We start from the raw sequence: 15,173 nt of genomic DNA, 5'->3' as shown, positions 1-15,173 counted from the left end.
GTGTGTGCACGCACATCTGTGTGGAAGATGGGGTAAGGATGAGACTGCATGCATGGTATGGAAAAGATGGGGTTGAGTTTTAACAATGGGGAAACTTTGTCTGGCATTGGGCCCAAATAGAAATTAAATCCATCTGAGAGTATGCTGGTTTTCACTTTGTAACTCGATGCAGAATAGTTTGGGACTGATGGGGAAAAGTAAAGGCTTCATGTCGGTTTGTTCTTGTTCATAATGCTTAATTCCACAGCTGTTATGAATACTGAAAGCATTGCTAAAAGGCAGGAAAGGAATGCCCACAGAGAAGATGTGGTGAGCCAGATTGGATGTTATTCCATTTTGGGAGGTTTTGTGATTGGAAGCTTTCCAGGTTTTCCTGCTACTTATTTATTTTTCCCTCATCAAGATTAGTGTTATACATTATAGAACAGGAAGACAACAAGAGTAGGAGGTAGGGAAGCTGGGACTGTGAGGTTTAGAATAATTACCAATTCATAAAAATATTTTTATTGGCAAATAACATGGTGTTTTTAATTATTGTGCCAGAGAGTATGATGGGTGAATTTTAACCAAGTATTCATATATATATATATATATATATACATGAACCCCACATAAATGATAGCCATGCGGAGAACATTAGGGTTACACCATAATGCAGTTGGTTAGTCAGGAAATGCTGAAATTAACCCTGCTCGTTGTGCATATGGTATTATATTCCTGCCCTTAATTACACAATCACATACTGTTTCTCAAATAATACATTCTGTTGGTTTTTGCCCTCTTTATAGTCTAGGACACTCACTGGTAATTGTGAAGGTAAACTCAAGAATTATTGACTAGGTACCCCATCCCAAGCCCTGTCTGCTTCTCTGCAGGGGAGAGTCCTTCTCCACAAGAGCTTAAGGGGGCAATATGCTTGAGCCACTTTCTTGCAGCTTTTGGAAGCTGGAGGAATTGAGAGGTGCCTCAGAGCTGGACCTCTTCCAGCAAACCCAACCATGTGTGCAGCAGCAACTAATAAACTCTGCAAGGATTGAGCCAAAGGCTCCCGTGGTGCCCTTAATTCAGCCCATGTGCATCTTCAGAACTCTCTCCATTATGCTGCTAAATTAGTTACACTTTTGTGTGTAAGACATCCTCTCTTGGAGGCAACCCTTTGGGTCAGACTGTGGATGTAATGGCTGTCAAGATCTAATGTGTTTCTGAGGATTCCCTTGGAAATGTCTGGAAAGCCTTTCCAACACCAGCAGAAATTTCTTGAGTCCTCATAAATTTTTCACTCAAACTCTTACGTTGGCAGCAGTCTGTAGCTCTATCAATTTGCTTTAATTGGATTCCCTCTTAGTGGCAGAAATGAAAGTCAGGCTCCTTCTGAAATGGTGGGGTTTGTCTGCTCCCTCCAAAAAACGTATGTAGGTAAGCACATGACATGTAAGAAGTAGTTGCTGCAGACCAAGGAACGGTGTTAAGGGTGGAGGGGAGGCATTTCTGGATGATTATTGCCTAAAAGCACAGTTTAACTCCTGTTCTTCTGATTTCATTAAAGAGCTATGTGCAGGGGAATGGGTTTGTAAGAACTTGGGGAAGACAGGCCAGCTAAGGAGACTTGCTTTGTGGCATTCTTCCAGATATGCTTTTGTCTAGAAAATCCTTGGCAGGGATGCAGGGATTTTCATGAGAACAGAATAAAATATTGTAAAGAGGATTAAATACGCTAATCAAAATATTCTGTGAAATTGGTCAAAGAACTGTGCTCCTCGCAAATCCATAGGAGTTTGGGAGTTTGGTTGTTTTTTTTTTTCCTTAATAATTTCCTAGCTGGCTTAATAGCCTGTGATCATATTGGAAGAAAAGAGATTTATTTTTTAAGAAATGTGTTTGGAAGAGTGAGGAAGAAGAGTAAATAAGAAGCATTTTCTGATTACTTTCAATCTGTAAATCATCCATTTGCCCAGTGCAAGCATGGGAAGGACTATGACTGCCCGCAAAGGAGGCAGTGTGAAAATAAGGAGAAGGAGGTGAGAAAGGAGGGAGAAAAAGACAGGTGAGTGTCCCTCTGTCGGTGCCATCTGCCAGACCTCTGTACAGCTGTTGTTGATCCCTGGGGGATGCATCAACACAATGTGGCAAAGGCAGCTGCAGACAAGACCAGTCAGAAAAGGATTTTCCCCATTTATTCTTTTAACTCATTTCGATAGCTGCTGTAGGTTTCACTGGAGCTGACCTTCATGAAATTTGTGGCTGTTTATTGGCATTTACATTAATGAGATAAAACAGTGTTCTTCTCTGAGGAAATGCAAAAAAAGGCCTGCTTTTTTTCTCCTCAAGGTGCCTACCTGCTGCTGCTGAGACTGTACTCTGCAGTGTGCTAGTAAACTGCTAGTAAAACAGTTGTAGGTAATGTCTATAGCTGTCTTCATTCCTGCAAAATCCTTGTTGCAAAGTATGTTGTGCTTATTATCTTTTACAAAGTCATATTGAACATCTTAAATGAGCTATTTACCTTCTGATGCAGCAGCTGGCTCTCCTCTGGCTCTTCTGTTCTTATTTGTCCTTTTGGCAGTGTGATTCCCAGGCAGTGAAGGCTAGATAAAGTATGTTCACATGAAATTCTGCTGTTAACTTACAATAAGTCTGAACTGATGCAGCTGAAGTTGGGGGAGACACTGAAATTGAAAACAGAAGTCAGTCATCTATAATCAAAAGTGACAGAAGGGATGAAGAATCGCAAGTTCTTACAGCACCACTTTTCCCTCTGTGTCTCTCACTCACATTACCAGTTTAAGACCAAAACTGGTCTGTCTTTCCAGTCCTTACATGCCTTATCTACTCAGGAGACATATTTACAATAGTGGTCAGGAGAGCCATTTGACTTGAAGGTAAGAAGGAATGGAGGGATGGCAGCAACTCCTGATTAGTCATCTCTAAACTGCACCTGATTTTCTCCTGCATCCCAAAGAGCCCAGAAGGGCCCCATGGAGTGCTGCAAGGCTCAACATTTTGCTGTGAGGATAAGGAAAGGGCTTGGAGTACAAATCACCCCATGTTACTTGCTGTGGATCTGTTCCTTATCTGTTCCTAAAATCTGGCAAGAATGCATTTGGTACAAACTAGGGAAGTGGGGGGATGGTGGTGGAGTGGGGGGGTTGGATGGTGGAGAGCAGCTCTGTGCAGGGAAGGTGCCTTTCACACTGAGAGGCAGCCACTCTGTACTAGGTTAAATCAAGGGAACAGTCTCAGTGGTGTTACTTCACATTTGTCACACTTACTCCCCACCTTGTACCCGGGTACCTTAGGAGATGTTATCTGAAATGACCTGGACATGGTTCAGGTTTTAAACCATTAAGAGAAAGAGCTTAAATTAATGCATCTTTGAGTTGGAAGACGTTTAAACCAGAAAGAAACCCAGAAGGATAATGAAAAACGTTCCCCCCTCCTCTTCTATACCACATCAGATTGACTAATCCTCTGTTATGTGGCTTTACTTTGAAACAGATCATTCTCATTGCAACACGTTTAATGCTGCCAGCCACCACATGGTTATTTGGCAGCTATTTAAAGCTCAGATCATATTACTCTGTCGCAGTGCTAGGCACCCATGTTCCAACTGGTATACAACTGATCTAAAGAGAAATCAGCTTCAGGTTTTGTTCTCTGAAATTAAATGTGACGGCATGATCTCTATGATCCCTTTTACCCCTTTTTCTCTCTCTTTTTTTTTTTTTGGTTGTATGCATTATTACTTTTTGGAACAGCATTTTGCTAGCACCACAGGGGAAATTCAGTTAGGTTGTCAGCCTGATATAGTGTATTATCAGACACGTTAGCTTTTCCTCCCTCTTACATTTGCTTAAGAGCTTATAAACCACAGAGAATAAAAAGTGCTAAATAGAATGAAATGACCTGTCAAGGGTAGATATAGTATTTGTGAATGACTTAAAAAAATTCCAGCAGCTTCAAGCACTCCAGTCTCACTGACTGTCTGCATTATCTTGAAATTTGGCCTCTTTCTTTATTCCTCCAAGTAAAGCTCTTTGATGGGCACTGATCTTTGATGATTCTGTCTTGAAAAGGACTAATTTTGTCTTTTTATGTTCAGTCCAGAGTGAGATTTTGTAGCAGAGAGGATATCTTTATGAGATCTGAACTAGATTTGAAACCTGCTCTTAATATCATAAGACTAATCTTGAATTTTACAAAACATTGAACAAAGTTAAGAAAAGCTAGTCCCAAGAAGAATTAACCGATAAATACACAGTATTTAGTAGGGAATTTAGTTATTCTATTAATGTAAAACAGGAGAATTTTCCATGGAAAACAAAGTGACTGATCTCATGCCCAGCTCATTGTGAACTCTGATAGATGTATTAAATTCAGGAGCTGGAGTGATCAGCTTGCATTTAACCTCTCTCAGGAAATATGGGATAGTGCTTTCAAAGAAGCTCCAGTGAGTCTTGATTAGGAAACTGAAGTTTTTTATGTAATCCTTTTTTTTTACTCCTATTTTCTGACGTCCTGCCCATTTGTACATCATCATCCTCCCCCTCTCCTGAACCCTGCAATTATGAAAAAAATCTTTTTGGGGTTTAAATCTTTGCCCTGAACTTTAAATAGCAAGTTGCTAGTCAAAGCAATATGTACAGCATATTCCTGTACGTTCTGGGACTTGTGTTAAGTATCTTGGTTCTTTGTCATGTACAGCACATAATCCAGAACAAGAGCACCCTTTCAGCTTTCCCTGAGAAATAGGCTTTAGGGAGGGAAGTGTTAAGCTTCCCTTGAAGCACCTCAGCCTTTGAGGCACTGGTGTGCTGCACCATGCACAGAACAGTCCTGCTTGTGCCTGGCACTGAGAGGAGCCTGAAGAGCTTTGTGAGCTCCTGCAGGGCCCACACGTGGGACAGCTAAGAATGCAGTCTCTGAGACTACATGTCCGTGTACATGTCTGTGTAGCAGTGCATGTGGACAGCTAGCTTAGAAAAGTTAGCTTAAGTACTCTGATGGTGGCTGTGCTTGTGGTGCACAAGACAAAGAGAGGGCCAAAGAGACAGGAGGAACAATAACCTGGATTATGCTCTCTGCCTTCCCCACAGAAACAAGGCCCAGTGTACCAGTGCTGTGGTCCTGTCTCTGTAGCTCCAAATGCCTGTTGTGGTTTTGAAGTTGCACAATGCACCATTAGTTTGTGTGTTTCCCCAGTGTTAGTCGTGCCTGGGGAAATGAGACTGGTGGGATTCAGAACAGAACAGGGTATGTGTAAGTTGTAGCTCTTTAGCTGGATTGATACACTAATATAGAAAAGCTGTGCATAGTTTCATATTTCCTCAGAGGATTTTTCTGGCTACTCTCTGTATCTACAGAGAATGCAATCCATGGGAGGCACTTGCTTCTACTATCAGAAAAGAAAAGTTCCAGCCTGGTTTAAAAAACCAAACTCCTATCACCTTAGTTTTTCTAGCTCTAATGAAAACCTAGGGGTACCTTATTGTACAAATGATCCTGAATAAATCTGTCACAAGGCAGTGACATACCCACTTAAAGACAGGATGGTGACAGTTGGTTCTATTGTGTAAGACCCTCTTATAAGTCTAACCTGTGATTCACACAGTGAATATTTCGATAACCTTTCTGCAATAAGAAGAGTTACTTGTAATTCAGACGTATGGGAATATTAAGTAATTTTATTCCAATTATGAATTACTGTAAAAAAGCATGTCTGACAGTTTTGCTCTGCAGAAAGGAACCCAAACAAATTCTATGCATATTTGAATGGCATTGAAATACTCTTCAGATCACTTGGTAATCTGTGTCCATATCTCTGCTACTCCGGTGAAACAAGCACATCCATTGAAGACTCTGCATGAATCAGCTATGGGCTCTTTAAACTGAGAGCTTCTGCAGTCAGAGTAAGAAAAAATTCATGAACTAGACAGTCCAAAGTAGAAGCCCCACTTAGAAGCTAAGGCCCTACATTTTGGTATCTGAAACTCCTTGATCAGCTATTTTCTTGAGTTATTTGGTCAGATCCTTATTCCAGCACAAACAAACTGCCTGCTCAGTTGTTGCCTGAATGCCTACATGCAGGAATACCAGTAGATGCAAGAGCTGTCTTAAAACTTCTCAATAACAGAAAAAGATAGGGCTTCAAGAGAGCAATTTCACATAAAGCATTTGGCCCACACCAGCTTTTCAGAGCACTTGGATCCTGCCGGTGAAGAATGCCAAAGGTGTGGCTTTTAAGTTTGGGAAGAACACTTGTACTGTGTCAGCGTCTGAACTACCCCAGTATTAAGACAAATGGTTGGCAAAACCATTTGCCAACATCTCATGAGGCGTCTCCCTCGTGAGACTGGGACGCCAGCCAATTTCCTCCTCTGTGAAAGGGAGAATCTGCATCGTGTTTGTTGAGATTTCTTTTTGTTATTTACCTAAGAGGGAACATGGGTGACATTCACGTCCCCCCTGTGCAACCTGCTGCAGACAGGACACAAACCCCCTCGGCTGGGAGGTGCTTCCTCTCCCTTGGCAGCTCATAACTGCGGGCCGGGGAAATTCGGCGGCCGGATTTTTGGCGGGGGGGATGGATGTGTGGGCCGGAGCCGATGGATGTGTGGGCCGGGGCCGTGCTGCTGTGAGCGCCGTGGGGCCGGCCGGGCCGGGGCGAGCCCTGGGTGGCCAGCGGAGCCGCGGGGTCCCGGCAGCGGTGCGGGAGCGGAGCGGGGTCCCGGCAGCGGTGCGGGAGCGGAGCGGGGTCCCGGGAGCGGTGCGGGGTCCCGGGAGCGGTGCGGGAGCGGTGCGGGAGCGGTGCGGAGCGGGGGCTGCAAGGCGTCCGGCGGCCACCGGGGGGCTTCATCTCCCCTCGAAAGGAGCTCTGCCGGGAGCCGCTTCCCGGGAAAGCGGCTTGTTAGCGCTAATGAGAGCCCGGCTGCTCTGCTCCCGCGGCTCAGCGTTCGCTGCTAGCTCACGGGTTAGCCATTTAAAGGTATCTTGGCCTCCCTGTTTATTTTGAGGGTCTCACGTCTGTCAACCTTCACCGAGTAGCGGCTAATACGCTTAAGCACGTTTTACCCTTCGATAGAGCCTTAATAACAACCAAGGCCATTAGTGGGTCAGGACGGCCCCAAATGCTGGGCTAAATGCTCTTTCCAGCCTGCCAGGCTCCTGTGGCTGCGGTGCTGCTCTACTTTTTGTGGTAAATGGGTGATTCAATAATTTTTTGCTTAAAGAATTATCCCTGAGAGTAATACATATTAACAACTATAATACTTTATTTTTTTTACAACACTTATATTCATTCATAAGATCTCAAAGTGCTTTATAAATGAGGTCAGTGCAATTAACCCTATTGAGCCACTGCTGCGAAGAAATTCCAGATGTGCCCATAAACTGATCCTGTCACTTGGCATCAGCCGGACAAATGGTCCTGTTTCTAGCACCTTTAATCCAATCTGGAATCAAAACCAAAACAGCGGAAAGCCTCCATATTAGATAAGGTTTTTGGTCACAGAAGCTGCCATTGCCTTGAAGGGAGGAAGGAAATAGCCTGGAAGAATTTGGAAAAACTGCCCTGCTGTGCTTGAAGTGGTTGGGGATCACTGAAGAACTGAAGTAAGGAGAAGCAGCAGTTGGCAAAAACTGGAAGAGGAGACTGAAGTTTCTTAAGTAACATGTAGCTTAGAGAGCTGTCACAGTTTTTGAGAGAGACTCCTGCCCTTCCTTGGAGGAAAACGTTCCCAGTGATCTGAAAGAGTGAGGGGGCTAAAGCCCTAAAAGGAGGCCTCCAATTTTAGAAATGTCTCTCCTCACCATAATCCCTCCACTTTTATAACATTTTCTACGTATGACATTATACGAACTGCGTAACTGACAAATCCTTCATTTGCATTAGATTTAAGTGGCTTCCCTCCCATCACTCCTCACGGTTAAAAATACATTACAGAAATTACTATCCTGCCTAGGAAAATGTGTGATGACTCTGGTGTCTGTCGTTTATTTCTAAAACATTTTGGCACTTTTCCTCCTGAGTTGTCTTTTCCCTTCAGCTTCAAGAGGGGGAAAGGAAAGTGCAGGGTTAGGGCAAGATTTTTCCATTTCCCTGGTTATTGCATGCATGCATTGCAGGCCACATGCCAGGCATGATGGAATCTAAATGCTGGGCAGGAACAGTGAAATCCTCAGGAGGAAAGGAGAATAGAAAGCACAGAGAAGCCACAGTTTGGGCTGCCATTGCAATGACCATATCAAATCAGACCAAAGGTACTGGCTCAAGATCTTTTCTTCCTACACTGCCCAATATTTACAGAAAGACTGTCAGCAAACAGCAAGTGGAACATGACCTTTCCTTTCATAAGACCTTTCAGCTCCTGCAAAGAAGAAAAATTCAACCCTGCTTTCACCTCCTTGCTACATGAGCTAAATTTGGCCCTCTGCATGCAAACAGCACTCTGGTGTTCTTCACTCCTTTCTCCTGCAGGCCTACAGATGAGGCTCCAGTGTCTTGTCTCAGGGGCTGCTCAAGTGGGGTGTTTCTGAGCATTAATCATGCTGCAGACATCCCTTTTCCCTCTGATAAGAGCCTGGCTCAATCTGTAAGGAAAGGAGGGGAATCAATCTGCCTGATTGCCGTAGACCCCTCATTTTCACTGCTCAGCCCCTTGCCAAGCAGAGCAGCAGGGGAGTCTCCGCTCAGTTGCTCCCAGCAGGTGTCACTATGGAATGGGAAAATGCAATTCCAGGGCTGGGAAAGGAGTCTGGCAACAGGTGGAGCCTCCTCTGACACTGCTGCCGAGGTAGCACGCCACCGTGTCCCGGAAACTTTCATAATTAGCTCTGAAGCAGACGCGCTGCCACCCTCTGCCTCCCCTCCGTTTTTTCCCCTTCGTCGCAGCAGCCATAATAGTGGGTTGGGGGAGATTTTGATTTTTTTAAGGCATTGCTTAGCAATGAATGCAGAGACACCCATCTTCATGGATCACTAGCCTGTGTAGTAACGCTGCACAATAATGTGTAAAGTTTTCAGAACTGTTGGTAATTACTGATAAGCCCAGTTCAGCTTTCAGTTACATACAAAGCTGGGTAAACAATGGGAGGAAAAAATTAATTAGAGCCCGTGTTTGCTAAAGCTAGCTAGTGATTCCATCTGATCACGTTCCTGCTCCTTTTATTCCCTTTGCACAAACATTTGGGTGGTCAGGTTTTTCTAGCACCTAGGTGTGCAGGGGGGGCTTTAGTCTGTGCAAATAAAATGTCTCTCTCTAAGGGCATGGCCCCTTCTGGCAAGTGCTTGCCCATGCTCTGCCCTTGTGTTTGCAGCTGGGAAGGTGTTTGGAGGCCTGGGAAGGTAGAAGTCAAATGGTCAGCTCTCCTAAGCAATACTGGGAGTCTGTACATCAGCAAAAGCTGATGGGGGAAGAGAGAAGGAGAGGAAAAAAATGAATGGGAGATAGTGGGAAGGACAGTCATCTGGAGATATTTCACACGTGTCCTGACCCCAGAGAACCAGAGAACCTTTGTACAGTATTGTCTTCTGTGACAGCAAACACAGACTATGTGAAGAGGCAGAGGGGAATTCACCATCCCACAGAAAGTTCCTCTCAGGCAAGCTCTGAACACACTCGTGATGTAAACATTGGGCATGGCTTGGATTGCCTCACTTGCTGGGAAAAGTGAGGTAGACCCAGTTCTTAAGAGTTTTATCCCAGTGGGAAGGCTCAGTAGGTGCTATGCAGCAGCTCAAACACTGCATGGGCCCTTTGTCCCTCCCTGGCTCCTCGTTAGGGACTCAGACAACTTCTGGGTGTTCAGGGGTACTAAGGGTGTCAGAAAATGCTGCCAGGGCTCTAAAATCCATGTTGTTCTTTATGACCAGTTGAACCCCCTCACTATGGTAGGTCTGGCTTACCAACATCAAAGCAAGACCAGTCTTGAGAAGGTAATCAGAGCAGATGACCTCCACATGTCCCTTCCAGCTAAAATAACTCTGTAATTCTATTAATGTGGGGTCATACTTACTTATCCATATCATTGAACAGTGCCCTTATTTTTCCTGCATACCATTTACCAGTTTTATGCAGGAGAACTGCCTATTCTTCTGCTCTGCCATTCTCAGAGATCAGGAATGTGAACAGGAATGTGAATGTGACATCTCAAGTGATTATAAATATTGTGTACATCTTTCCCTCTTCTGCATCCTCAGAGAAACTGAGATACTTCTGCTGGTGAGGAGCATGTTTTGTCAAGGATAAACAGAGAAAGGACTTGAGTGTCCTCAGCATCATCTCCTCACATCTCCATTCCCTGAAGTGCTCCCTCAGAGTCAGTGCATCAGTGACTTTTTTCAGATTCATCTCCAATGTGTAGCAACCAGGTCAGGCAATTATGGGTATGGCTTGATGTTTTGCTGTCAATGAACAGTTTGGTGAGACCTGGCATCTGCTTCGACTCATAATTTGTTTCTCCTCTGGTGAAGAAATGCTTGGCAGATGGATCTGTAAAATCCTACACTTAAGTGAACCCCTTTTATTGCTGTTGTTCATGCCCTGGTGTGCAAAGCTGTGTTTTACGGGGTGTTGGGAAAGGCTCAGATCAAAGCTAATGGGATTTACCCATGATAGCTTCAACAAGGAGTTCAAAAGATAGGAAATCATCTATGAAGATAATCAGACTTCACATTTCTTTTCCTGTTGGGACATAACAAAAAAAGGTTTCTGGGCAGAGGCCTAATATCATTCTCTCCTTTTTGCACTAGCACATTGGACAACAAGGACCCATTCTAACTTAGCCTGCAGGGTCTGCCCTTGGCCTCCAGCCACAAGTATCTGCCCTGGCAGTATGCTTCTAAAACAAACTCACAGTGCACGAATGTAAATAAATTCTCCCCTCTCCCTATTTGAGATACTTTCAGGAAAGAAAATATCCCTATGTTCTAATTTTTGTTTAATCTGAATGCAGTTGCTGGATGTAAGCCATTCTAATTAAACTGCAAACTTCTTTCGTAGAGAGCTCAGAAGTTGAAGAATCTAATGTCAAGCATTACACAAGTCTGTATCATTTGTACTAATCTTTTAAAATTCCACTGGCATTGAAGAGTAGCAAAAATCACCACCACCAAACTCCAAAACAAGGACCCCAGATCTGTGTGCTCTTGCACTTTGGCTGTCCCCTGTTCTTCATGGAATTTACAAAACCCGGAGCAGAGCCTGACGCAGGGCGTCAGCTGGCAAATGTGGGTGGTACTTGGTTGTCAGATAAAGATTCATTTAGAAATGCAGCCGAGGAGAAGGAAGCCTCCTTCTGTACCCAGCCCAGCCCCTGCAAATCAGGTGGCAAATTTGCTCTCGTGTAGCGAGCCAGTGCTTGGCAAGTTGTTGCTGGTGTGTAGGTTACAGAGGTGGTGCTGCTTTAGCACAGCTAATTGTGCTGGTTGTCCAGCAGCAGACCCCAGGACACTGCTTGCTGTGTGCTGCAGCCTGGGCCATCAGCCAGCCGAGCTGCTGCGTGCACTCACTCACAGTGCTCAATTAGCAGGTTCAGGCTGCATGTGCAATCCTCACTGACTGCACTGCCAAGGCACCAGTTGCCCTCAGCAGCTAATAATATAGAGCTGCAAAGCACAGTTAATTGAGTAGGTACAATTTATTCCATGGTATGCTCCCTACATGTGAAATGGTGTGTGGTTTTCTGCTAGCGATGTAAGTTGCTGCTCCCAGAGTTGTCCCTTGGGCTCCTGGTGTCAGGTGCTCATTCCTTCTCTCTGCTCTGTGCCAGACTGTGGCCTGCACCCAGGCTTCAGGAGACCATGAGCAACACCAAAAATGTAAAGTCTTCTTTTGAACTAAACTCTTGAGGAGGCTGGACTTTGATTGGATTTTCCTTTGGCCGTCTTTGACATCTTTTGCCTTCTCAGCTAGGATCCCAAAGGTCTAAATGGTAGTTCTCTGCTGCTGGAAAACAGGCTAGCATCAGGATTTCTGTGAAAGCCTCCTGCTGATCACTCACTGTCATCCTCACCAGTGTTTTTTCAGTGCACTGAAACACAGAGCAGCCTAATGCAGAGATTCTTGCTTGGCTTCAGTCTTTCACAGAGGCAGAGAGCTATGATTTATATGTCCAGAGAATATATGGGAAACAGTTTAAAAATAGAAAGGTTCTTGTTTTATAAGCTTCCAGTGAGTCCCCTTTCAGAGAGAAACATGTTTTCCAGACTGTGCATCATATTTAGAGGAAGATTCTTTAGAACTGCATTTTTAGTTTGGGGTGATGAGAGATGCACTGGTGCTTTATAAGGACACTAAAAATCTTTAAAGAAAAAACAAAATCAAAACAACATAGGAGTAATTTATGAATGATTGATAGTCATCTGAGGCCAGTGTATGAGCAAACTTTGCTTTCTCCTCTCTCTCTGCTTGCTACAGTAAGTGTTTGACAATATCTACCATTTTTCTGGGTCAAGGTGAAATATCCATTTTGTTTTGAGGAGGACTCAAGGATTTTTACAGTGCATCTCACTTAAAATTTTGTTCTTAGGTTACAAAGAAACCTTTACTGCCACACTGTAAACAAGGTGTAAGTCCACTGAAATACACTCAGACTAAGCAGAGACCAGAAAGCATGACAACATGTTTCTTTAAGAAAATAAAAAAAATCAACTAATAAAACAAACAACAACAACAACAACAAAAAAAAAAAAAAAAAAAAAAAGGGAAAGACAGTGAAAGATGAAGATACTTGAATGATCTGGTAGTTATATCTACACCAAGAACCACTCATTCATTAATCTATTCTTGCTTTACTGACATTTTGTACAGGTAGAAACCAAACTTTTCCAACCTTCTCCATCATATGCTGCTTCTCACCTACTTTCCAGTTTGGAAATCAAACACTTAGCTCTCCCTCTGCTATGGACAATTGAAAGGCTTCTGTTGTGTTCCCTTCCTTGAGTTGGCTTCCAGTTCAAATGGCAGTGGACAGGCAAGATAGGAAAGGTTAAATGGTTAATTTGTAGAACAGAATTACTACTTTCAGGAGGAAATAGAGGACCATGAATCCTGTGTGCTGGGGATGTCACTTGCAACAACAAGGAAGGCACCCAGATGCCAGTGGGAACTGATGGACAAGTGAAGGACATACCCTGTGCTGCTTATGTACTACTGGCATAGCAATAATTTCCCTGCACACAGATCTCAGATGTCAGGAAGGCAAAATGTCTGACTGCAACAGTCTATGGTCTGACACAGAACAAAACACAACAAAGCCAGGCGGGAAAAGAGCAAGAATTAGGAGAGCAGTAATAAGATCACACAGTAAGTAGCTGCCTACATGCACAATTAGACGGTTCCAAGCCATTTTAAAGAGGAGTTGTGTGAATAATTGATTTTTCAGTTCACTGGTCAAACTGAAGAAAAAAACCATTCATTTTGGATTGACCTGAAGCATAAAATTTTATTGGCTTTCTCGGAAAAATTAAAAAAAAAATGGTTAGGAAAAATTATTTGGGGCTGAAGTCAAAGTTAACGATTCATTTATTTGGAGGGATTGAAATGCTCATTAACTGCATCTTAAATTTAGAGAAGTTTAGAAATAACTTTTGGACAAAAAATTTTTTTTTGAAAATATGTGAAAAATATTACAAAAATATGAAAATAATTTTTTTTTTTAATCACAGTCCTTTTCAATCAAAATTATTATCCAAATCAAGCCAATTTCAGGAACAATTTTGACCTGACTTATTTGCCTAGTACCTAACAACATTGCTTCCTCTGTCATTCAACCCTTCTTTCACAGGACAGTGCATTTGTTGGAAGATAGGTTGTAAACAAATTCTGAGGGAAATGATTGCTTGATTTTCAAGAGAGGATTTTAAACTTACTTTTTCTGTACATGAACAACATAATTCTTAATCTGTTTCTCTATTATGAAGCTAAGATTAGAAAGAAAATATTCAAGTGAAGAAATAATTTAGTTTTTTATTTTTAAGTAATAAATGAAAAATTTAAATAAGGCTTGACAAATGAAGAAATTTTTACTTAAGCATTCCATAACACTCACTACTGGCAAAATTGCCCATCACCAGTCCTGAGGAAAAAAAAGAATAAAATAGCCTGTGGTGTCAGAGTATTCAGATAAGCATCACAGGTTTTCCCTGTAGTTCCAAAGTCATCATTCCTGTGGCAAGCTGGGGGTTACCCAAGGTGCAGAGGGTGGTTTGGGGGTGCTGTGTAGAGCTGAGGGTGGGTGAGATCATTGTCTGGTCACGCTGACTGCCCAGGTGTCAGCTCCCAAGGCTGGATCTCTCTTTCTCACTTCCTAAGGAAAAGCTGGCATGCCTCCTGTGGGCTGTGCTTTCAAGCTTGCTCTTCTTCCTGCAACAGTTCAAAGATCAAAGAAGGAGCAGAAGCTGTTTCCCAGGAGCCAAAAGACACCCATCACACAGACCCTGTGGGAGATGCCTGGCAAAGGATCAGAATTTAGTGATCATTTTGTTTGGTAGCCAATTTCTTTCAGTCCTTTAATATTCATTACATTGAAAATATTTTCCCTCTTATAAGTACCATCTACTCTTTACTGGCTGTCTCTCTTAAGCGTGTTTTATTTCTGCACAATATACTTTATGTATACACTTAATAGCTGCTGAATGAATCACTTATTCTTACATTAGCTGAGTCACTTTGAGCAAGAAAAGGAAGGAAGCTGTCTAACATGACCACCCTTCTCGCATCCACCTCTCAGAATCACTGACCTGGTGTGTATATATTTGGTGCCCAGGGCCCCTGTCTGGGTCAGGGGGTGAGAGCTTTGCTCACAGGGACTGTACCAACCTCTCCTCACATGGGCTCACAGGAGAGCACAGGCAGTTATTTATGGCTCTGAAGCCTAAGCAGCTCTCCAAAATGAAGACACCGTGATCTAGTTAGGTTACAGAAAATAATGGGCACTATACATGTGCTTTGATCCATTTGCTTTTCTTTTGATTTGTCTGAAAGCCTCTCATTCTCTGTCTGTCTTCTCCCTACTGTCATTTTCCTTTTTTCTCTTCCCATTCCCAGTTCAAACCTGACTTAAAGAGTTTATGAGGGAGAACTAGACCCCAGAACAGCCATTGATCTTAAGGGGATCGGGTTTCTGCCCGTATTGCTCTGTCCTTTGGGTGATGCTGAATAAATTTATTTCATATT

Source organism: Agelaius tricolor, unplaced genomic scaffold (genome assembly GCF_023055355.1).
Source record: "Agelaius tricolor isolate 1412-34295 unplaced genomic scaffold, bAgeTri1.0.p SCAF_7, whole genome shotgun sequence".
NCBI lineage: Eukaryota > Metazoa > Chordata > Aves > Passeriformes > Icteridae > Agelaius > Agelaius tricolor.
The sequence above is the reverse complement of the archived record's forward strand: the minus strand, read 5'-3'. Positions refer to the sequence as shown.